The sequence below is a fragment of the Notechis scutatus genome, chromosome 2, assembly GCF_049901735.1.
Source record: "Notechis scutatus isolate UNSWTSFEM ecotype Mainland chromosome 2, rNotScu1.2, whole genome shotgun sequence".
Lineage (NCBI taxonomy): Eukaryota > Metazoa > Chordata > Lepidosauria > Squamata > Elapidae > Notechis > Notechis scutatus.
Genome location: NC_142010.1, coordinates 186054881 through 186067351, shown reverse-complemented (window position 1 = coordinate 186067351; position 12471 = coordinate 186054881). Strand labels below are relative to the sequence as shown.

General features: G+C 40.9%; 1 protein-coding gene across 1 annotated transcript in view; it reads right to left on the bottom strand.

Moving 5' to 3' along the window:
* LINGO2 (leucine rich repeat and Ig domain containing 2) overlaps positions 1-12471 on the bottom strand; it is a 784226-nt gene that overhangs the window by 204504 nt on the left and 567251 nt on the right. The window contains exon 5 of the mRNA XM_087957605.1: positions 7772-7931. The gene's annotated coding sequence lies outside the window, so the exon portion shown is untranslated. The remainder of the gene's footprint in view (positions 1-7771; positions 7932-12471) is intronic.

Sequence of the window (12471 nt, the reverse complement as noted above, 5' to 3'; positions counted from 1 at the left end):
TGCCTTTTGCACTCCGGAAGAAAATAGACGAGCAGATTGACAAGCTCGTCAAACAGGGAATTTTGCAGCCAATCGACCACGCCCGGTGGGAGACCCCTATAGTCACCCCAGTCAAACCAGATGGGTCAGTAAGGATCTGCGGGGACTATAAGGCCACCCTCAATTGCGCCCTGCAACAAGCGCCTACCCGTCCCAGTAGTGCAACACCTATTACACTCGTTGGGGGGCAAGGTCTTTGCTAAGCTTCGACCTGGCACAAGCATATCAGCAACTGCCGGTCGATGAAGAAACCGCCGAGGCGCAAACAATAGTCACCCACCGGGGCGTTCGTTGTAACCGACTCCAGTTTGGAGTCAGCGTAGCCCCAGGAATTTTCAGAGCCTCATGGAGAGACTGCTGCGAGGAATCAAGGGGTGGTTCCTATTTTGACGATGTATTGGTGTCAGCAGCCAACCAGGAGGAACTAGAGGGTCGCCTAAGGGAGGTACTAGAAAAATTCAAAGGGGCGGGCTAAAGGTGAAGAAAGAGAAATGCCAGCTATACACAGAGCAAGTCGAGTTTCTGGGGTACCTCCTAGACCGACATGGCATCCACCCAACCGGGAGCAAGGTCAAAGCCATAAAGGAAGCCCCCACACCCAAGAACAAAACAGAGCTGCAGGCATTTCTGGGACTGCTAAATTTTTACAATGTGTTCTTGCCCCAAAAGCGACAGCGGCGGAGCCCTTGCATGAAGCTCCTGGACAGGACGGCCAAATGGACCTGGGGAAGCGGGAGGACACCGCATTCAAAAATACCAAAGACCTGCTCACCTCGGATGCCGTTCTCATTCAGTATAATGAGACCCTACCCATCGCCGTCACATGCGACGCCTCACCATTTGGCGTCGGCGCCGTCCTCAGCCATACACTCCCAGGCGGAAAGAAGCACCCATCGCTTTCTTTTCAAGAACACTCAACAAACCCGAAAGGAACTACAGCCAATTAGATAAGGAGGCACTGGCCATCGTCGCAGCAGTAAAAAGTTCCACAGTACCTCTACGGCCGCCCGATTCACCCTCATCACGGACCACAAGCCGCTGCTGGGCATCCTGGCGGGGAACAAGGCCACCCGAACATCCTATCACCCAGGATGACAAGGTGGTCTGAGTTCCTCGCCGCCTACGACTACCGGCTCACACAGACCGGTAAGACGATCTCCCATGCAGGCGCGTTGAGCCGCTCGCCGCTTCCCGACCTAGAGCGACGATCCAGCTCCCACAGCGGCCACCCTCAGCATAGAGACATTGCCGGACCTACCCATAACGCGTCAGACATTGCCGAGAGACTAATAAAGACAAGCGTCTGGCGGGTATTACATTGGGTAGAAAAGGGATGGCCAGAGAAAGACAACGATGAAGCATTCAGGACATTCGAAACCGGCAAACAGAACTGTCACTACAGAAAGGTTGTTTGCTATGGGGGACAGGGTGGTCATACCAGAAAAACTGCAAGGGAAGGTATTAAAATTATTACACGAAGGGCACCCGGGGATTGTGAGGACTAAAGCTTTGGCCAGAAGCTATGCTTGGTGGCCAGGTATGGACAAGGAGATCGAGGCCTGGGTAGCCAAGTGCTCGCGCTGCCAAGAAACCAGACCAAATCCCCAGCACCAATATTAGAATGGGAAACGCCCAGGGGACCATGGTCGAGACTCCATATAGATTTTGCCGGGCCCACAAAGGAAACACATTCCTCATCACGGTGGATGCTTACTCCAACTGGCTGGAGGTAAGCAACATGAAGACCACCACAACAGATGCGGTAACCAAGGTCTTAAACAAACTCTTCGCAACCCATTGGTCTCCCGGATGTCATCGTGTCAGACAACGGACCCCAGTTCACCTCGCTGGAATTCGAAAGATTCCTAGCGGAGCAGAGCATCGACACGCACTGACAGCGACGGCGCATCCGGCCAATGGTAGGGCAGAAACGGATGGTTCAATTTACAAAGAACCCTCAAAAGATCGAACACGGGACATACAAGAAAAAATAAATAAAATGCTCCTAATACAACATATCACCCCAAACACAACGACTAACAAAAGCCCGGCAGAATTACTAATGGGGGAGAAAACTAAGGTCACCACTCGACAGACTACACCCCACATACAACCGGAAAAACCCCGGACTCATCTAGCAAGCACCGGGTTTTTGCACCAAGCGACATGATCTATGCAAGAAACCTTACCGGAGACCCATTATGGATACCGGCAACTATAACCCAACTGACAGGACCCCACTCTACCGGTTACAGACAACCGACGGACAAACATGGAAACGCCACATCGATCAAATAAGATCAAGAACAAAAACACAACCGACACGCAGCAAACAAGGCCCCGAAACCAAACCAAGGGGAGGAAGATGGGGACAAATAGGAAATAACCAGAATCAGTCAACGGAGTCTCCAGGAAGGAACGCAGGCAGTACCCAAAGAGCAGGGAGCTCACACGGTAACGGGGGCAGGCAGTGGGTGCCAGAAAGTGAGGGCGGCAAACAACACAAGCGCAAGTCAAGTGCAACGACCCCCTACCTACGGGACTTTCGGCGACCAAGAGGAGGGGTGTTCTGTCGGTCATTTGTAGCCGTGGTTGGTAGGCGGCGGCGGTGGGGCGACCTATTGGACTCCCGATTGGTGGAACTAGCGGGAGATTTCCTGCGCGCTCGAAATAAGCCGCCGTTTTTCCTTCAACACTGTTCCAGGAGCCAAAAGCTGAAACCAAGTCACGACCGACTTCCTTTTGACCTTTCCATGTAAAGAGGTGGCGGGCAAACAAATAGTTCCATGTGCCGAAAGGAAAAATCTGGACCAACCAAAGGAAGAAGAAAAATAGATTAATTGTTCCTGCCTCTTTCAGGCCTCAGGGAACAGAACTTTCAAACAAGGTTTCTTAAAACTTCAGTCCATCCTGTCATTAAACCAAATTACAATATATTGCTAAAGAAATAAGCTATCTTGGCATGAGTAGTTTAGGTCGAGTCTGGAATGCCATTCTTAGCAATACAATGGAATATTTGTAAATAGTCATTTTCCTGGAACAGCTCTCGAGGCAGTTCTCTATTAAGAAAATGAGGCCCTTCAAGGCTAGGCATCTTTGATAGATTGGGAGGATTTACAGATTTGATCAAAGAAGTCCAACAACAGGTTCTTCTTTTTTACTGTATCCTCAACTTCTATTTCTGGTTGTTGTTTCTTTGGCCCTCCTTTTTAAAAAATATTTTATACTCTTCCTCTCTCAGCCCTTTTCCTCAAAGGCTTTAAGCTCAATAGGTCCTGAATCTGGAAATATTCACCACTTAATGATGATTGATTATATTCCTCACTACAATCAACTAGGTTTAAAAGCTCTGTGGAAGGGGGGGAACATTGTTACTTTTCAAATACAGTAAGGACTTATGGACCTCCAAGAATAGAGAATGGGGCATAATAGAAAAGGCATGTTAGTTGATCCGTATCTTCTCCACTGACAGGGATCCTTAGGGGGGCCTTCTCAAAAGGTTCTTATGTTTGCAAATTTTCTTCTAGGGCTGCCAGGTGAAATGGTTTTTCATTGGTCGGGGGTTCTGATTTCTTTTTTTCATCCTCCATCCCACTTTCAGGAACTTCTCTTTTTCCCCAAACTCCAAGTACTGGCTTTTCTCTTTTGTTCCTCTTTGCTAAACGGAGATGTGACTTTGCTGCCCATCCAAAGTGGTTGGCTTGGGCTGTTTATTCTCTTGCCACAGGAAGTTAATGGAGTGAAGGGAGGGGCCCCTGATTTTGGACACTTCCCCACTGTTGGCTTGTGAGAGTCATAAACAGCTTTAATAGATATTTGAGTTGTAGTCCAGGTAGTCCAAGAAGAAAAGTGTGATTGTATCCTTAGATACCATCACTTGAAGAATAACCCCCCCCAAAAAAAAAAATAACATCCAAAAGGACTGGATTACTCAATCCAACCTTAGGAGGCCATTTTCTAGCCAAGGTCTTTCATTGGGTGCCTATTTGTAGATGAGTAGCCAAGTAAGATCCTACCAGTATAAGAACTTGAAGAACTTTTCTTAACAAACAGTACTAGCATACTAGTATCTCCTTTTTCAGTTCAAGAATATAAACTTGGGAGAAAGCATTTTGATGAATTGTTAATAGGCAAAATTAGGAAATACACACCTGGACAATTTGAAATCTGGCCATAATTTTCAGACAGTTTTTTTTCTCTTCTTAATTGTGCTAGAGTTAGAAGGAATAAAAATCTATTTTTAGAAGATAATATACCTACTTAGAGAAGTGCTTATTTATTACAATCAAATTAAAATGGTTTCCGGGTCAATATTGTACAAAGTAGTGGATTATATGTTATTTCATGTGTTCTGCCCTATCTGAGAAAGATTTATGGCTATTCATGGGTATCATAAAATGTCAACCATATTTAGAAAAACAAGTTCAACATATAACATATTTCATAACTTCAAAACACTGAAAATCTTAGCCACTAATGGTGCAATATGGTAACCACTATGACAAAAGACATTTTATTTATCTGTTTTTTGACAAACTCTATTGTATACCCCTTCCATTACACTATGATTTTCCATCAATATAAAAGTAACCAATAGTCAATTAAGCATTTTAGTCCAACCATATTTTTATAAGAGATAATTAAATTGTGGTAAACTTCCATTCTGAATAATTTTTTTTGTCTGGATCATATTCTTAATATCCTTAATATCCTTTTGTCTGATCATATCCTTAATATTGTAGAGCACTTAACTTTTGGCTCACACACATTATTTAATTTTGCAATTATTTTCCAAGAATCTTTAAGTACTAAAAAAAAAAAGGATTAATAGATTTCCACAGCTGACCTCAATCTTTTATCAATAGAAGCATTTTTAAATACCGTGTGGTGGATTCAAAGAAAAAAAAAAGCACTGTAACCTAAGGTATTTACTAAGAAACAGAATATAGGTTACAATTTCTCAAAATAGGTACAAGGGGAAAATAACAAGATAGGCAGAAAGTAGAATACATAAGCAGGTAAAATGAAATATAGGCTAATATAAAAACAAAAAGCTCACTTTTAAAATAGTGAAGCAAGAAAGCATGTATCACACTTTTAAGTTCATGATGCAAAATGCAGCCCAGGCAGCTAAATCTGCAGAAGTTTCAGATATATAATTCTGGCCCCTCCAAAAAGGGAGAGAAACGGCATGATTTAATCCTTCAAGAATATGACTATTCTTACACATTATGTTAGGTAAACGTAAGTTACCACCATAGGAACAAACTCATGGCTCAGCTAAGCATCTGCTGGATTCCAAGCACTCTAAGAAACAGGATAAAAAAATCCACCTATTTTGGAGTGGTAGTTCAAACTACTGTATAATGGGGCTATGAAACAAGATGTGTTGGCAATTTTTCAGCAGGGGGGAGTGGGGGGCTAGTGTATTCTTTGTATCAAAGGTGGTATTCAGCAGGTTCTGACCAGTTCTGGAGAACTGGTAGCGGAAGTTTTGAGTAGTTCGGACAACCGGCAAATACCACCTCTGACTGGCTCCACCCCCATCTATTCTCTCCCTCTAGAGTCCCAGCTGATCGGCTGGGTCTTCTTTTGTTGCCCTGCACAGGAGAACGGAGCTGGAAAGCAGGCTAGTGGGGTGGGGAGGGAATGGGGATTTTGCAGTAACCTTCTCCTGCCATGCCCACCAAGCCACACCCACAAAGCCACGTCCACAGAACTGGTAGTAAAAAAATTTGAATTCCACCACTGTTTTGTATGTATTTGTGTATCCCAGAATCCGATTAATAGGGTCAAGGTATGGTACATCTGCAGTGACTGGATGAACCAGAAAGCAGAAACAGATTCTAGCATATATAACTAATAGCAATAGCACTTAGACTTGTATACCGCTTTATAGTGCTTTACAGCCTTCTCTAAGCGGTTTACAGAATCAGCATATTGCCCCCAACAATTTGGCTCCTCATTTTACCCACCTCGGAAGGATGGAAGTCTGAGTCAACCTTGAGCTTGGTGGGATTTGAACTGCCTAATTGTAGGCAGCTGGCTGCAGAAGTAGCTTGCAGTATTGCACTCTAACCACTGCGCCACAGACGCTCTTATAATAATGATCTGGGAGGAAAAGTTGTGACCATTTCTTGATTTCCTGGTTGGGGGAAATAATAGTAAAATAAAAGGTTGTAGTTTCAGTTCTCTCTCTTGCATAATTTGTGCTGGGGGCAGTGCCAGCCCTGGCATTTAAAAACAAGAAAGATACAGGCTGTCGTCAGTACAGAATTTAAGGGACGGGGAACAGTAGCTACCACCACATTTTGAGCTGTTGTTGGCTAAACAAATTGATTCTCAGCCTCCCAGGAAAAGATGAAGAAGGAATATAGCAAGCTGGTCCCACTCATTATGATACACACGAATGAAGTCAGCAAGCTGCAAAGATTTTTCTTCCTGTCCTTGAATTGCATTTGAAATGCTCTCTCGTTAAAACCTTCTCCCTGAGAATAGAGTGGGAGTGTTGGACCACTCTCTGTTTTCGTAGGTATCTCTGTTATTTCAACAGCATCACATTATCTCCAAATAATGATAGCTGATTATCTCCAAAAGACTGTATAATATAGTCTTGATACTCTGACTATAATATGTACATACTGGCAAAAAAAAGGGAATAGCTCTTGATTTCCCTACTCTTGAGATGTTTACCTATTTCAGGCAGATATTCTTGGAATTCTAAAATCCTAGGTATGCCCACAGAGAACCACTTAGCACTGTAATTAAGGTAGAATACTATGGATAATCTCTGTATTTGAGTAGTATTGATAATCTCTGTATCTCAGCACTTCTCCAACAATGCTACATTGTTCAAACAGACCTTACCCAGATACCCATAAATTTTTAGCTCTTCTGAACCTCCCCTCTCCACATGGAAATAGCCTGGAACTAAAATAATGTCATTATAAGTGTTTGTATCAATTTATTTTACCGTGTTTCCCAAAATTTTACAAATGCTGTTAAAATACCCCCGATGTGAAATCACAATTCATTCTCTAGTTTTCAAAAATAAATAAACAAACAAACAAATCTTTTCCCTGAGGTTGCAATTATTGCATGGTAAGCTGGGAAATATTATTTCAGAATCCCCTCTTAAGGAAATATTTAATATTCAAAGACAGGGAAATAAGGGAGGATGAACTGAGAGAAGAACTTAAAAAAGGAAACACAGAAGGCAGAATTGGAACGTGTCATTTTCTAAAACCGATTATTTGAAATTTGACAATGGTATATTAGAACTGATTTTTTTTGGCTCTGATATTTGTACAAAGGAGACTGGCAAAGGATATAGAAACAATGCAAAGGTAGTTATTTTGTATGCAAATTATCTAATCTGGCTAAAATACAATACAATAAATAAAATTAAATAGTCCAAATGAATATTTACTTTGTCATTGTATGAGACAGTAAACAGAAGAATTGTCAATATATTCCTGTTTGAAATTTATCGTTATATTAGTGTTTTATGAGTACAACTACTGTAATTAAACATTTTAATGTAATTAAACATTTCTGAATCCAAGGATAGGAAGACCCACTTAACAACAATTGCTTGTGTTAGATTTCACAGTTACAAATACAAAACTTTTTTTTGCCAAACCACCTGTTTCATATATTAAGAAATAAAACTGGAATACATTTCTTTCTGAAGTCTTATAAAGTTGCCAGGAAGGGATGCCAGAGGCCTTACCTGTTACACTTTCTTCAAAAGTCCAGTCCTTGCTGCCAACCATGCAAAGCTTTTGGCCACTGGTTGAAAGCAAAATGGAGTGTTCGACCATGATAATCCCGACTTGTTATGGGTGATAGATTCCTTCAGGGCAGCATATTCTAGCTTCTTGAAATATATCCTATAAAATATCAAGAAATCGTGTCAGATTAAAAATTATACACAATCCCTTAGTCCAAATAGATCTTTTGATATTTTTATGAACGATGTAACAATTTAATCAAAGATAGTCAAAACAGGCCCAAAACCATCTCAACAATGTTCGGTAGACTGTCTACTTCCTCAGGGTCACTAATGCTTCCCAGAAAATCTTGCCAGACTATATACCTCAGTCAATTCAATTGCAGCTGCACAGCTGAAGTCTAACTCAAAGTGAGCTCCCACAATGTTATTAAACAGATATCTCAAGTAATCCTTGCAGTAGCTCTTTACATAAGACTGACTAGGTTACTTCAACAGAATAACAGATTTGGGAGGGACTTTCTAATCCAGGGGCGTCAAACTCAATTTCATTGAGGGCCACATCAAGGTTGTGTTTCATCTCAAGGGTATGGGAGTGCGTGGCCAATGTGGGTGTCGCCAGCTCAATGTCACTTGCCAAGGCTCCGTTTTCTACCGTGACAGCCTCCTTCAGCCCTCTGCCAGTGCAAATGGAGCGTGGGGCCTCTCCAGACCTCTGGTTTCACTGGCAGAGGACTGTAGGAGGCAGTCGTGGCTACAAACGGAGCTGGGGGCGGGGGGCTTGCACGGCCTCCTTAAGCTCAGTTTTCTCTGGCAGAGGCACTTTTGCTGTTTCCAAAAGAACTACACTGTTTACAAAAGAACTACACTGCCTATAAATATCAATCCATTCTGTCCTCCCGCAAACACCCGGGCTATAATTTTTACATATTTTAATCACAGTCAATACAAAGAATACTTTAGTTTTCTGAAATGAAATTTGAACCTTTATGGATAGTATAAGCTTTGAATTGATTCAAGCTAAATCATCCTAGTTTCTCAATCAACTTAATTAGTTTCTATATTGTGGATGGAGCGCAATATTATTGTGAAGCATGCATTCGTTGTAACCTTTTCATTAATTAACAAGTGTTTAACTTTAAAAAAAATAAAATTAATTAAAAACTTATCAGAATGTGTCTCATTTTTAATATAAGATGGGAAAAAAGCACCAGTTAGGGGTGCAGTAATATAGGCTGGCAAATTTATATCCAAGCGAGTTTTTCCTCACAAAATTTCAAAACCATGAAATCTGATGTGAAAAATCTATGGTTGACATAATTAACCCCAAATTTCTGAGGAATACCTTATAGAAAAGAAGCAAAAGGTGATTTATTTAAAAAGAAAATATACACAATACAGGTACTCTTTGCTTGCCAATTTCCTCATTTAGTAACCATTCATTCATTAAAATTACAACAATTAAACTCTGTGGTCAATCCTTACATTTACGGCCACTGCAACCTCCCATGTTCATCTGATTACTATCTGTGAATTTCATAACTGGTTTTGAACAAGCAGAATAGAGAACAAAGAAGCAAAATTAGAACTCCTATCCCATGGTGTCTTGTTTAATGACCATGTTAATTCATTTAATGCTAGAAGCAGAAGCAAGGTTTTAAGTGAGGTGCAGTCACATGTTTCACTTAACGACCTTATCAGTGGGTCCTGATTGCAATCAATAAGCAAGGACTATTTGTAAAATATTTACTTGCATGAAGAAGGAAATTGGATTAGCATATAGGATAAAACAAAAGAAGGGATGATGAAATTCTCTATGGCCATTTCAAAATTGTTCCCATATGAGCAAGACAGCCCATTCTGTGTCCAATTACCTTATTTCTTCTTCCTCTCCTGTTTTAGTTCTGGGATAATTTAGAAAGATCCTTCACAGAAAGGCAGCGTATTAAAAAGAGAACAATTTTTGTCCACAGAGCCTGGAGATTTCCACATTAGCAGAAGCCTTTTATTAGGCTTAAGTGATTTAATGTAATCAGTTTCTTAACAAAACCCTAAAGAGGCTTAGTTAAAATAATGATTGAGAACAGCAGAGTAGAAATCCAGGCACGTATATCAGTAACAAAATCGCAGATACCAGATTGACCTGTAAAATAACCATCAGTACTGAAATGAAGCCAAGAAATGTAGTACGTACCTTTTCCTGATCTCCCCACCCCTTTCTCAATTCTTTGTCTGAATAATGAATAAAAATCATCAGGAAGTTTTTACCTGGCTAGTCTAAAACTTCACCCACAAACCCAACCACCAAACATTTCTTTTTGTCAAAATAAAACACATACATGATGTTCAGTTACAATCTTGGCATTTCTCTTCTGCTGGAAATGTGGCCAACCGCTTTATAGCGAACAAATTCCCACGAAGAAAACATTTCATTTTCTTTACTTATTTCTCACTGATAATTTCCCTTTATAGAATACAACAAGGAAAAAAAAACTGCATCAGAATATAAGTAACTGCAGATTCCCCACCCACACTTTCATTAAAAGCTTTGTGTATTGTTTCGTTTTCTGTTTGTTTTTGTCATTCGAATAATAAAAAGCATATAAAAATAAAATGATTTATTATATACTGATTGCAAAAACAGCCACAGAGTAATATTTGCTAAGAGACTCGCTAAGAATTAAGATCCAGTTTGTGTAGTTTGTGTCTTTCTCTGTTCCCTTCCCTTCAGTGGTGGGATTCATATTTTTTTCCGACCAGTTCTGTGGGCATGGCTTGGTGGGCATGGCAGGGGAAGGATGCTGTAAAATCTCCAGTCAGAGGTGGTATTTGCCGGTTCTCCGAACTACTCAAAATTTCCACCACCAGTTCTCCAGAACTGGTCAGAACCTGCTGAATACCACCTCTGCTTCCCTTCTCTTTCCCAGATCTATTGTTCTTTGACAAAAGCATGATAAAGAAAACCATAAGCAAATTCTTTTCCATATGGGCAATATGAAATTTCATAATTTGTCTCAACCTCTCAGCATTCTAGATTCCAGTCTCAAAGCCAACATCTCTTAGGAATTGATCAAGATGTACCTACAACCAGGTCTGCAACCGAGAACAGGTAATGGTGCCTACACATACATCTGGATGTGTTGTTTTTGTCAGAAGTAAGCAGATTTGTTTCCTTTGCATTTTTTTTAGCAGTCCCATCCCCGACTGACGCGAAATCCCTGCCAAGAATTGTGTCAACATATCATTTTCCATTAAAAAAAAAAAAGCTAAAATAGATGTGGATAGTCCTCGTGCACCTATTTTAGTAAATTATACACACATAAAACATATGTGAGAAAAAAGAGGGTAGAAATGAAAAAAGATGGTCTCCCTTGAAGGACTTATATATGACATTAATCCTTTGTTGTTTTTATAAAGCATGGCTGATAACTATAAGGATATTTTCTGTTCCTAGTTAATATGGCTGATTAAAATGAAAAGTTTAGATATGACCCTTTGGGGGATCATGCCAGTAGTTTATAAAAGCAAATATTTGAGCAATACCCTTCAGTCCTTGCTGCACTTGTAACATAAATCTCAGGTAGAAAAAAAAACACCAATCACGAAGTAGGAGAATTGCGAGAAGATATTCATACTTCCCCTTCTTTAGCACTAGTTCCAGTAGGGCATCTAAATGCCATTACTCAGATCACCCTCAATGGATTTATGCCAGGTGAGAGAATAAAACTGGGGTTGCTATCTGCATTTGGGAAAAGCTGCTGCAGCCAGACGGAAATTCTTCCCACCCACCCTCCTTTCCCAAGGATTGGCTCATCTCATCTCTTCTCCAAGAGAGCAGCAAAAGTTTACAGCCTGAGAAACCAGGTGGGATTCTAACTTTTCAAGATTTTGTTTTTCTGTGAATTTTCCCCCCTTTTTTGCGGGGTGGTTAAAGGAGTAAAATAGGTACAGTCATGCCTTTGGCCTGACTCTAGAAAAAGTGCAGACTGGGGACTGAAACATATGAAGAACAGTTGCAACAATTTGGGTAGGTCTGATTTAATGAAAAAAAAAAGACCAGGGGCAACATGATAACAGTGTTCCAATATCTAAGTGGCTGCCACAAAGCCAGGGTGTGTGTGTCAATCTATTCTCCAAAACACTTCAAGACAGGACAAGGATGGAAACCAACAAAGGAGACAACCAACCTAGATACCTAAGGAGAAATTTCCTGACAGTTAGAACAATTAATCAGTGGAACAACTTGCCTCCAGAAGTTGTGAATGCTCCAACACTCAAGATTTTTAAGAAGAGATTGGACAACCATTAGTCTGAAATATTACACCATTAGTCTGAAATATATTGTAGCTGGGGATTGAGCTACAAGACTTCCAAGGTCTCTTCCAACTTGGTTATTCTGTTAATCAGGTGACATCTCTTCTTCTTGCTCCAAAGTATAACATAAATAAAATAAAATATTAATTAAGGACACTTCTATGGAGTGTAAGTGCCCTGCATGCCAACAAAACCCAATGTGGCTTTTGAATTGGCAGGGACCGTGGACCTTATATGCTATGCCAATATGGAAGCAACTACTGGAGAAGCATTCCATTTGTTAGCCAAGCTGCTTCATGGGATGCCCGACCCCTTTCCAAAGCTTCAGTTAGTAGTTGTTTCAGCACTGCAGTGTTGTGAAATTATATGCCTGTCTTCGTCTGATA